The sequence below is a fragment of the Citrus clementina genome, unplaced genomic scaffold (genome assembly GCF_000493195.1).
Source record: "Citrus clementina cultivar Clemenules unplaced genomic scaffold, Citrus_clementina_v1.0 scaffold_5, whole genome shotgun sequence".
Lineage (NCBI taxonomy): Eukaryota > Viridiplantae > Streptophyta > Magnoliopsida > Sapindales > Rutaceae > Citrus > Citrus x clementina.
Genome location: NW_006262201.1, coordinates 8,484,717 through 8,495,830, shown reverse-complemented (window position 1 = coordinate 8,495,830; position 11,114 = coordinate 8,484,717).

Below are 11,114 nucleotides of genomic sequence, written 5' to 3'. Positions count from 1 at the left end.
AAATAGTAAATATCGCCACGTATTACACACAGTTCCTCCAAGAGTTTATTGTGCCTCAATTACATTCGCCACAAAGAAACTAGGGAGATGTTGTTTGGGAAGGAAACATGAGGCCAACGATGAAGCACCACGTGTCAATATTTAAGAAATTAGCTTACCTTCGGTACCCTAGGTACCTCGGGTACACCATGTAAGGATATAGAAAGTCTTTGTAAAAATGTCAAGGGATAAGTGAGCCCCGAATCTAAAAAAGATCGGTTGAATACATGTCAAAAAATAAGGAATCGGTGAGAAAATATCGTGCTACAAAAGAGGAGACAACCGCTTGTCACGCTAGCGAATTGACCAAAAGTTTGATATTATGATAGTTGGGACCACCAGCCTTTCCTGCCACACCTGAAAAATTACAACGAAATTGCATAGGTACGCGAGACCACTCCACTACGCCTAGCACGTGAATACGCCTCAAACTTGCTCTTCACGAATATTTTTGAAACGCCTAAGCATCCATACGCATGAAAATAAGAATATTTCTGATATGACAGTAGGGAACGCCGATAATATAATGCCAGGTGGCACGATGACTGGGGTACACCATATAAATACTCAGGTTTAATTTTTATCAAGAAATTAACACAGAGACCACGAAAAACTAAGGTTTCTTCAATCTCAAAACCTCTATTACTGAGAGCTTGCAAGCTCTCTAACCTGAGATAACCCAACTCTGACTTGAGTGTCGGAGCGTGGTCGCCGGCCACCCCCAACTCCACCTCTGATCTCTTTTTTGGTTGTTTTGTAGGTTTAAGACGATTTTTGCTAGTCCTCCGCACCTGAAGTCAGACCCCCTCCATATCCACCGCCATCTCAATCCTCATTCACTCCACAAAAAGCCTAAACAGTCCACACACGCCGAACAAGCGAGGCACCCTGCTCCTCGACAAAAAATAAATTTTTTGTTCTTAGCTTGGTTTTGTATCTTAAAAGTGTGGTTTGTCCATCAACTATCCAGGAAAAGGATGATTATGTGTCATTTGTCCAACGGCTATCCTAAAATTCAATTAAATAAAACCACCCAATAGAGTAAATATTGCATATTGGACGCGGAAGCTTTCATAAATGCCCTTTTAATAAGATTTATCTTAAGTTATTAGCCATCTTTTTGTTGCTTGGTTGAAGCAGCCTAATCTTTAACAATTATCCTAAGATTTTTATCAATTTGATAACCTTATTGTTAAAGGGCTATAATTAATAAATAATATGTCTAATCTTTAATTCATTATTAGCTTTTCCCAAAAAAATTAAATTATTTATCTTTCTAATTTTAACAAATTAGTTATTGACCATTATAAAATTTTTTGCACTCTTCTCTATATATTTATTAGCTTATTTTTTGAAGTTAAAAAAAATAGTTTGCTAAAATAATGGTTCTAAAGGAAATAAGAAAGATATTTTCTTGACTATTTTTTTTAAAAGTTTGTCAGTGTCTTGTTGATTATTGGTGAAATTCAAGATATAATTAAAATTAATTAAATTTTGAGCTCTTTTATCTTTCTTTGATAGTTGAAGTTACGGAATGTAAAGAATCCTTATTAAAAAAAGGAAATTATCAGTCTACCTTAAATTTACCATGTTTTAAAAATTACTATAAAAACTTAAATTTATTTAATTTTTCACCCAATATTTGTAATTTGTATCAACCATCTACTAAAAAGACAAAATGACTTTATAAAATAACTACTACGTAAGTTGTCTCTACTTTTATTTTGTCATTTTGCAAGAGTAATTATGTCTTTTTTGTTGAAAATGTGATTAAAAAAATGTCAAAAATTGTGGCTTCAAATTTGGTGGCATAACCACCAAATTTATTGATCAAATTTGTTGATCAAATTTGCTGGCTAAGCCATCAGATCTGATCAAGATTGGTGGGATTGATTTTAAGCAAAATTTTGCCTATAAAAAGGAAGCTCTCATTTGAGAGCTTGGCATTCCAAATCCTAGAGAAGCAATAAGCTTCAACATTGCTCAAGAAAATGGTCATGAAATGTTGGCCATGGAAAGAAGCAATCCAATTGAGAGCATTCAATTGGTGGATGTAAGAGAAGCATTAAGAGCTTCCAATATAGGAGAGAAATGTTCTTAAGCATATAATTATATTGAACGAGCAATTGGCTCCTTAATATGAGTATTACGGGTTTGTTTTGTTAAGAGATATTTCGCGGGATTATGTATTTGAGGCTTGGGTAAGAGAAAATTATTTTTGAGAATGTGGTTGTAATAATTTTTCATATAGTGAATATTTTTCTCTGGTTGTCTTGTGACAATGGCCGTTGTTTTTCTCTGGATTTGGAGTTTTTCAAGTAGATCTTGTGTTGTGTGATTGATGTATTCTCCATTAATTTTTTTTGTTAATTTGTTACTTGACAAATTGCTTGGAGTGATCTTGGGAGGAAGCTCAATTTCCCAACATTTTTAGTGGATGATTGGTGAAAATTACAAATTTAGGGTGAAAATTTGAACAAATTCAAACTTTTTAAAATATTTTTTATAATATTGTAAATTTATGGCGTGTTTACTTCAGGATTTAGGGAATGAGAATGCAATATGTGTTTATTTGGCAAAATGTAATTTGGGAATGAGAATAAAATATGTGGGTCTCACACAATTTGGGAATAAGGAATGTGAATCTCATTCCCATGGGGGGGTTGAGAATGAGGATTCCCATTCCTGAATTGACTTTTGTATCTCTCTAATTTTTTTTATATCTCCCGAATTACTCTCGTTCAAATCACAATTAATTTTATTATTTTAAATGTCATTATTATTATTATTAATGAATTTTATTACCTTTATTATTTTAGTTATTATTAATTATTGTTATTATTATTTTTATTAATGTTATCATTATTAACATTTATTATTATTAATTTTATTTTTTAATTAATATCATTTTTATAATAATATTTATACATGTATCTAGTTAATGAAAATTACATTATTTAATAATATGGGTAGTTTGGTAAATTGATTTTCATTCTTTTTCCTCATTCCCATTTATTTTTCCAAGTAAACACATCAATGACATTCTAACATATTCTCATTCCCATTTATTTTTAGTAAGTAAATATTAAAATCTCATTCCCATTCCACCTCATTCTAATTCTATTAAGTAAACACACCAGTAAAATAAATCATTATAATAAATTTAAAGTAAATGATTGATAATTTTCCGAAAAGTATTTCATCTAAGGTTCCCATTATTCTAGAGCTGGCCTATTGGGCCTAATTCTATGGTTGGTTTCTCGTTAGTTTCATGCCTCAAGAAACCTTGAGCCATCCACAACAAGACAAGCTATTCTTCCTTAAATTTAGTAGTCCTTTGGAAATAATAAGTAGCAAATAAAACACCATTTCAAATGTGGAGGAAGATAGTGGTAGCTTATTCTAAGAGCTGGTATAATGACACTTCTCGCTTCAGGTAAATCCCATACTTTGATGTTTAGTTCATCTTTCCAATTGTTACGGTCTACTTTTCCATGTAAGAGGCTACCGAGTGTTTCTATTGCCAAAGGCAAACTTGTGTGCTTCTTCACTATTTTCTTATTAATTTCCATCAAGTGCACATGCATGTTAAAGTTTGATCTTAGCGATCATCATCTGACAAACTTTTTTTTTTAACTTGTAAGATGGAAGAGTACCTACCATGAATGAAACATCTAGATTGCGAGTTGTAGCAATAATCTTACTTCTTTGTGAGCCAGCTTTAAATGGATAGCAAAGGGCATTCTACTCACCTAGATTCTCATTCCATACATACTCTGAAAGACTAAAACAACAAAAACTTATTTTGCAACATCTTCTCTTTCAATTTGATGTGAAGTTAATTTAGATTGTTATCATGAACAACCTTGATAGAAATGGACTGTACAATTGTCTTGATTATCCTGAAAACATCAAAATCTTTAAAAATACAAATCTAGTTTTCAATATCAAAATTATTTTTCACTTTGAGATCGCTGCGGACAAGCTAGGCAAAAGTTGTCTTGCCCACCCCCCTATACCTATTATAGGAAGAACTGAGACTCCATTAGTACTCATTAAATCATCCTTTAATAATAATTAAATATTGTCTCCTTATCATGTGCTTTGCAAGGCATCCTTTAATAATGATTAAAGCATTGTCTCCTTATCATTTTCTCTACTTTAATATTTAGGTTCATTCACCACAGAGGTTGCTAGAAGTCTTTGTTTGACTTTCTTATAACTCTCTTTGGAATTGCTTTTGAAATTTAGCCAAACCCTTCTCTATTTTAATTTCTTGCAATAATGTAGTTATTTACTTTAGTTTTACCCTATAAAGGCATTGAACCTTTCAGATGGTGGATTAAAATTTGAGCAGCAAGTAGGAATACTAAGCTTCCATACCTTACTTATGCTGGGTTGATCAGATTTAAGAAACAACTTTCTCTATAAAGCTTCAATGTCAATTTCATCCAGATCTATTTATATCATTAAGGAAATTGGGTGATTGCCTAAGGCCCACATTTTAGAAGGTCCAAATTTATAGAAAAATCTATAATAGCATTCTTATAAATAAATTATATAAAGTTTCAAGATTTTTGTTTACAGAAGTCTCCAAAAACTTTATAATTAAAATTTACATATACGCAAAGTGAATAATAACATGTATAATTACCAAGCAATAACATGTATACTTAATAGAACATTTAAGTGAGAATCATAAAAGCTTTGATTAGAATCATAATAATTTTGACATCTTATAAGTCTTATAAGTCTCAATTAATGTGTATAAAAATTAGTCATCATCATCTCAAAGTGCTATCATTTTAAATATTTTATTTTCTAATTGTGTTATTCCTTTTTTTATAAATTTAATTAATTTTGTATTGATGTAACAAATGACTAATAAATTATTAATTTTTAAATTTTCAAACCACTATAAATTCACCTAAACTCCAAATATCTTTGACCTACCCCTTTTTAATATAAATAGGGGATACATGAAATACAAAGACCCGAAACAAACATTGCACATTTGAATTTAACAACACCTAATTAACAGTAAATATATAAAATATAGGTATTTCAAATTTGAATTTCAAAATACTTACATTTTGGTTTAGCATGTGCATTATATAATCCAAATCTATGTTGTTTTCAGACTCTATGACTTTCTGCATATTTGGTATGCTTATCTAGTGACCAAACTTGCTTATTTAATCATGTTAGGGGAAGTTTAGATGCTGACATGGGTTAATGACTTGATGACATTGATAAGTGCATATTTTTTTTTCTGTATTTGAATAATTAATTTCTCCATCTTTTTCTTGTTTTGGTCTTAAATATTCTAATTGTTTTAGTTAATTTTTCATTTTGTTATTTTGTTAAATTATATTTTATTATGTTAATTTTTATCTTAATTTTTATATTTTATTATTTTAGGTATATTCTGTGATTAAAGTGGAATTAAATAGGAACATTAAAAAAAATATGCTTGAAAGAATTAGAATGGAAAGGAATAAAAAATTTTAATTAAAACAAATCGAGAAAGATGCAATTTAATTACCCATCATGCATGCATTCAAGTGGAACACTAGGAAGCAATTAAGCATACATGCAAGTGGAATTCAAGCCGATCAAACCAAAGCCAATAAAATTAATTCATGCACATACAGACAAAAAAGCTTATCACGTGGAGATTAATAAAGAAATTGAATCTAATTTGGTGGCTTAACCTTTTTGGCCTTGTAACAATTGGCAATTGCATGTGCATGACATTGCATATTATGGAAAGCAAATTAATCTAAAACATGAATTAGAATCCTATAAGGATTCGGCAAATAATTGCATGGTCACCTCTTTTATTTCCAATTCAATCATGTTAGCTAGATTTTCTATTTGGTTGAGGGTGAATTCAAAATTCTAAATATGTCATATGATTAATATTCAATTTATTTAATTGAAATTGTTTATGTTCTTCTATAATTAATGTTTATGATTTTATTCTCATCTTATTTAATTAGTCAATTAGATAGGATTTTAATAAATTTTATTACTAGGTTAAAATTATTGATTGTAATTGTCTTGATATTTTAATCATTAGTAGCAAATTGGAATAATTGATTTCAATTACGGAACATAACGCATGTTAAATTATCCGAGCTTATGTGTTTCTTACCTAGATCAACGTAATGTCTTTCTCTACTTAATGCTTCAATTATCTTAAATTTAAAGAGTTTGTTTTAAATTATTTAATGGTTAGAGATTAGGTAAAGAACTTGTTTTGTCTAACAACTCATTAAGGAAAGATAAAGATTAACAGAGCTTATTATTATCTACGGTTGATAGTTTCAATAAAATTTGATGATAGAATTGATATATTGATTATGTGCATGTTCGGTGATGGCGAATGATCCTTGACAAAAGTTTTCATTATTATTTCTTTCTTTTTTAATTAAAGTTTCTATTAAATTATTATTTTCATAATTTTAGTTTCTTTATTTCTTGCTATTTAGTTAAAAATTCATAAACCCCTCTTTTATTTATGGTTAGCATTTTTTTTATTTAGATTAATTTATAACTTTTATTATTATTATTATTATTATTTATTTTTTAAAGTCTTTGCTTTAGAATTGATAATAAATACGACTAGCATAGTCTTCGTAAGATTGACCCTTACTTGTTTTGCTAATTGTTTATATCATTAGTAAGGTTTTAAATTTATTATACCCTAACAATGCTGCCAGATACGTGGTAAAGAAAGTCAACCATGCGAAGTCAGATCACTTGACATAATGATAGTATAACTCTAAATGATCAGAAGATAAGCTCCTTAAGGAAATAGATAACTTTGGTAAATATGCCCAACATCAAGGAGTATTATCAAAACTCAAATTTTGGTGGTTAGAATGAGCATGTGAACAATGCATGCTATCATGAGAAAGAATAAAGTATCTTTCTTTTAGCTAAGAATAAAGAGCCTGTAGGAATAAAATTCTTTAGGGAAAACAATAGGAGAGGACCACGTCAGTTATCCTTTGCAATCCTTTAAGAAGCAGTGCGACCACATGGCTAAAAGGCTGGCATGTGCCCAATTATGGAGACGAAAAGAAAGCTAAAGGTTTTCTTGCCTCCTAAGCTTATAGATGTCAACATCAAAGGACAAAAGACAAAAATACTAAAATAACCTCACTTGTGGAGGACAAAATAATGAAAATTTGTCAACTGGCCAAAGTTACCAAAATATCCTCAAAACACTCATATATAACCTCTATATGTTCAAATTTGATGTGAATCACTCTTTCTCTCTTGCTCTCTCTCTCTCTCTTTGCTCTATCAACTCTTGGGAGTTTTTTTTTAGATCTAATTTTTTGAGAGATTGTTTTATCTTCTTCTTCTTCCTCTATTTTTACACTTTCAAGGAAGATATTGACCATCTTATCTCTTAAATAACCCTTTTTCCTTGTTCCAACTCTCTAATCTTTATAAGACACACTTCTTCTTGATGTTATTATTCACCATCAACAACCTCTAATAATTGTTTTTTGATATTATAAATTGAATGATGTAATATTTCACATATCTAGTGGAATGGAGATGATTACTCACGTGAATATAGGTTAAAAGGCCTAAGCACAAAAAATATTACGTGTTCTATATTGTTTATGCTTTTTTTTATTATGATGGTTTTGATGACCATATCACATTTCATATTTGAGCTCACCTAAGTTATCCTAGGATCTCTAGTAAGGTCCCTAGATAAGCTCGCTAAAGCTATACTTAACTTCATCAAAGCTATTCCTTGAGCTCTCTTGAATTCCTTGTATCAACTCTCTAAATTAACTCCCACAAGCTCTACTAAGCACTACTAGAAAAATGGTCTTTACTGATACTTGTCTTCTGACACTCTATTTAAAAGTATCAGTACATACATATATTTGGATCATTTCCGCGTTTAACAGATATGTATCACTAATTACTAATACTGAAGTATCAATAACTTTAGTAATAGCGATCAATGACGCTTAGGTATCAGCAATTAAAAATTATCATTTTAATTTTGTTTTAGTCCGAATTCAAACCTAAGACCTCTTAAACCTAAAACTTCTACACTGAATCAAAAGACCACTAGGCTACGAATTATTTTTAATTTTTTTAGAGTTGTGCTTTTTGAGTGGATCAAAACAAAACAAATGGACAAGTCTTATCTTATCCAAAATATAACTTTTTAACTCCCTCTACCAAAGTATTTGTTCCCTCCTAAGCTCCACAGATTTGAAAAATCCCTAACATCCAAATTGTCAAAAAGTGCTCAGCCATGATCCTGTCAAACCGGTGGCACAGGTTCACCATTTGTCTTCAAAATCCTAACTTCTTATTTCTTTTCTTATTTTATGATTTCGGGTCTCTCTTATTGTCATTAGATCTTGAGTTTTTTTTTTGTTTTAATTGTTCTTTTAGGTTTAAATAAGTGATTTGGAGAAGAGTTTCTATGTTTCTTTGGCTACTTGGAAGAAACTAGAAGGTATTGTTTCTTTGACTACTTGGAAGAAACAAGAAGGTAAAGATTTATCTTTTATTGTGTTTTTTTCTCTGCTACTTTCTTTTCTTTTATTGGCACCAAATAGCCTTCATTATATCTACTTTGGAAAATATTGTGTTTAGGGTGATCGTCACTATAAGGTTAACTTTATTTCGCTGATGAACGACATTAAACATTTTTTACACTAAAACCCTAAAATTTTCTAATTTGGGAATTCTTAAGAGCAGCATGATTATGCTAAAATTAATGGTTTATATTGGTTCTATGTTGATATAACTTATTGCTTATTAACCATTTGTTCATGTGTTATTAGTTTTTTTTTTCCAAAAGCAATCTTTTCATTTTTTTTTGGCTGTTATTTTTTAATTTTGTTCATATCGAATAGATTTCAATTTTTATTTACTATAAATAGTCTCATTGGATGATTACTTATTACAAACTATCAAATAGATGCTTTTACAAAGGAAAAGTTTGAAGTATGTGGCTTAGGTTGAGAAATGAGGTGTCTTTATCCTTTCTTTAATGGATTTGTTTACAGGGCAAAACAAAATTTTGTTTCTTCATTTCATTACTAAGGCAATATTAGATTTGTCTTATTTATATTTATGTTCATAATAAGGCAATATCTACTTTAGTTGTTTAATTTTTCTTATTTATATTTATATGATTGATGGCCAAAATCATAAGATTTGTTTATAAGTAATGATTTTGGAATGAACTCTCAAATTATTGAAATATTTTGTCCAAACTTTACCATATGTTTGAAATAATTAAAGTTAAATGTGTATGTTTTAGTTCTGGAAATTTTGGAATGAATTGTGTTTATAATTGATTTTTAATCGATTTTTCAAAATGGTTGGTTGCTGTCCAATTTTTCATAAATTACTCATGTATCATGTTTGGTGGTGCAAAACGATAGTCTAAACATATATGAATGAGCTGAAATTCGGAGAAACTAAAGTTCTATATGCATACTTCAAATTTGAAAAATTTTATGTTGATTGAACTTGTAGGTTATTTTTAATGATGTTTTAGACTTTGCTGCTCTGCAGCAAGTTCTTTTGACATAACTATTTATTAACTTTTGATCTTACAAAACACCAACATAATAATATCAGAATAATCTCAAATTTTAATATGTTGTTCATTCATATGTGTTATTAAAAACTGGAAAATATCAATCCAATGTATTAAGTATCTTAAATTTTATAAATATGTATTTAAGTACCAATTACTACTGTAGTTAGAGCCCAAAAATGAATGGTTTTAGGACCAGCCTGGTGGTTCCAGAAAGCTAGGAGCTTGTTAGCTATTCTTTTTAATTGAACTAATTTAACTTAAATATTAGCCCGATTATTGATTTCTATGGTTTGCGATTGATTTGAGTTTGACATTCTTGTTTTGTGTTGGTTTGAGTTTGACATCCTAATTTAAGACTTTGAAGGCTTCCAAGAAATGATTTTGGATGATGAGCATACGAGTAATAGTTTGAAAATTAATTTACTGTATCAAATATATACTTAGTGTAGCATATTAATTTTAAGAACTATGGATTATTCCATGAATATTCTAGTAAATGGTTATGTTATATATGCATGTCTTAATATATAATAATTATATTTTGAAGTTTGTTTTTTTTCCCTTTCTAGGTTTAGGAAAAATGTTTAAAGTGATTTTGGATTATGATGTCAATCAAGTTAAAGTAACATTACTTGTGAGTGGAAATATATAATGATTATATTTTTATTCTACTTTTTTTTTATCTTCTTAAAGTTTTATAATTAGGCAAAATTAATGAATACTTAATTACAATTTAGGGTGATATTCTTTAAATGGTTCACATGAATAGATTTAAGTAGTATAATAAATTTCATACTCACTTTATAAAGGCTTAACTAAGGTGGCGTTTGTTTTTTAACTTAATGACTTAAAGTGACTTAACTTAATTAATTAAGTTAATTAGAGGTGTTTGTTTTTATAACTTAATGAGACTTTTTAGATAATTTTGACTTAATAAAATAAGCTAATTTTTTTGGCTTTTTATTTAATGGAGAAATCTAAATTAAGTCAATTACTTGCTAATGTAAAATATATCCTTGTTTTATAAGTTATTTTTCATGTCTATCCCAAAACTCACCCATAGATATTTACCCCACATAAAAATATCAATGTTTTTTTCTTTCTTATAATATATACGATAAAATTTGAAATTTATGGTATTTTATATATTAAATTCCAAAATAATTATGTATTCACTTGAATATAGTTTTACTTATAAATGTTAAAATATTGTGGCATTTAATATATTATTTATTTGACATTCAAATTTAATAAGGATATAAATGTAAAAGTACATATTTTCAGCTTTTTAAGTTGAAAAAAAAAACTTAATACTTATTTTCTGAGATTCAGACGAAAAAATAAACATATTATTCAGATTCAGACATTCAAACCTATTCAGAATTCAGACTAATTCAGGTCTATTCAGATTTCAGACAAAAAAACAAACGCCACCTAAGTTTGCAAATATTATTTCTTTTAGTAGTAATAATTT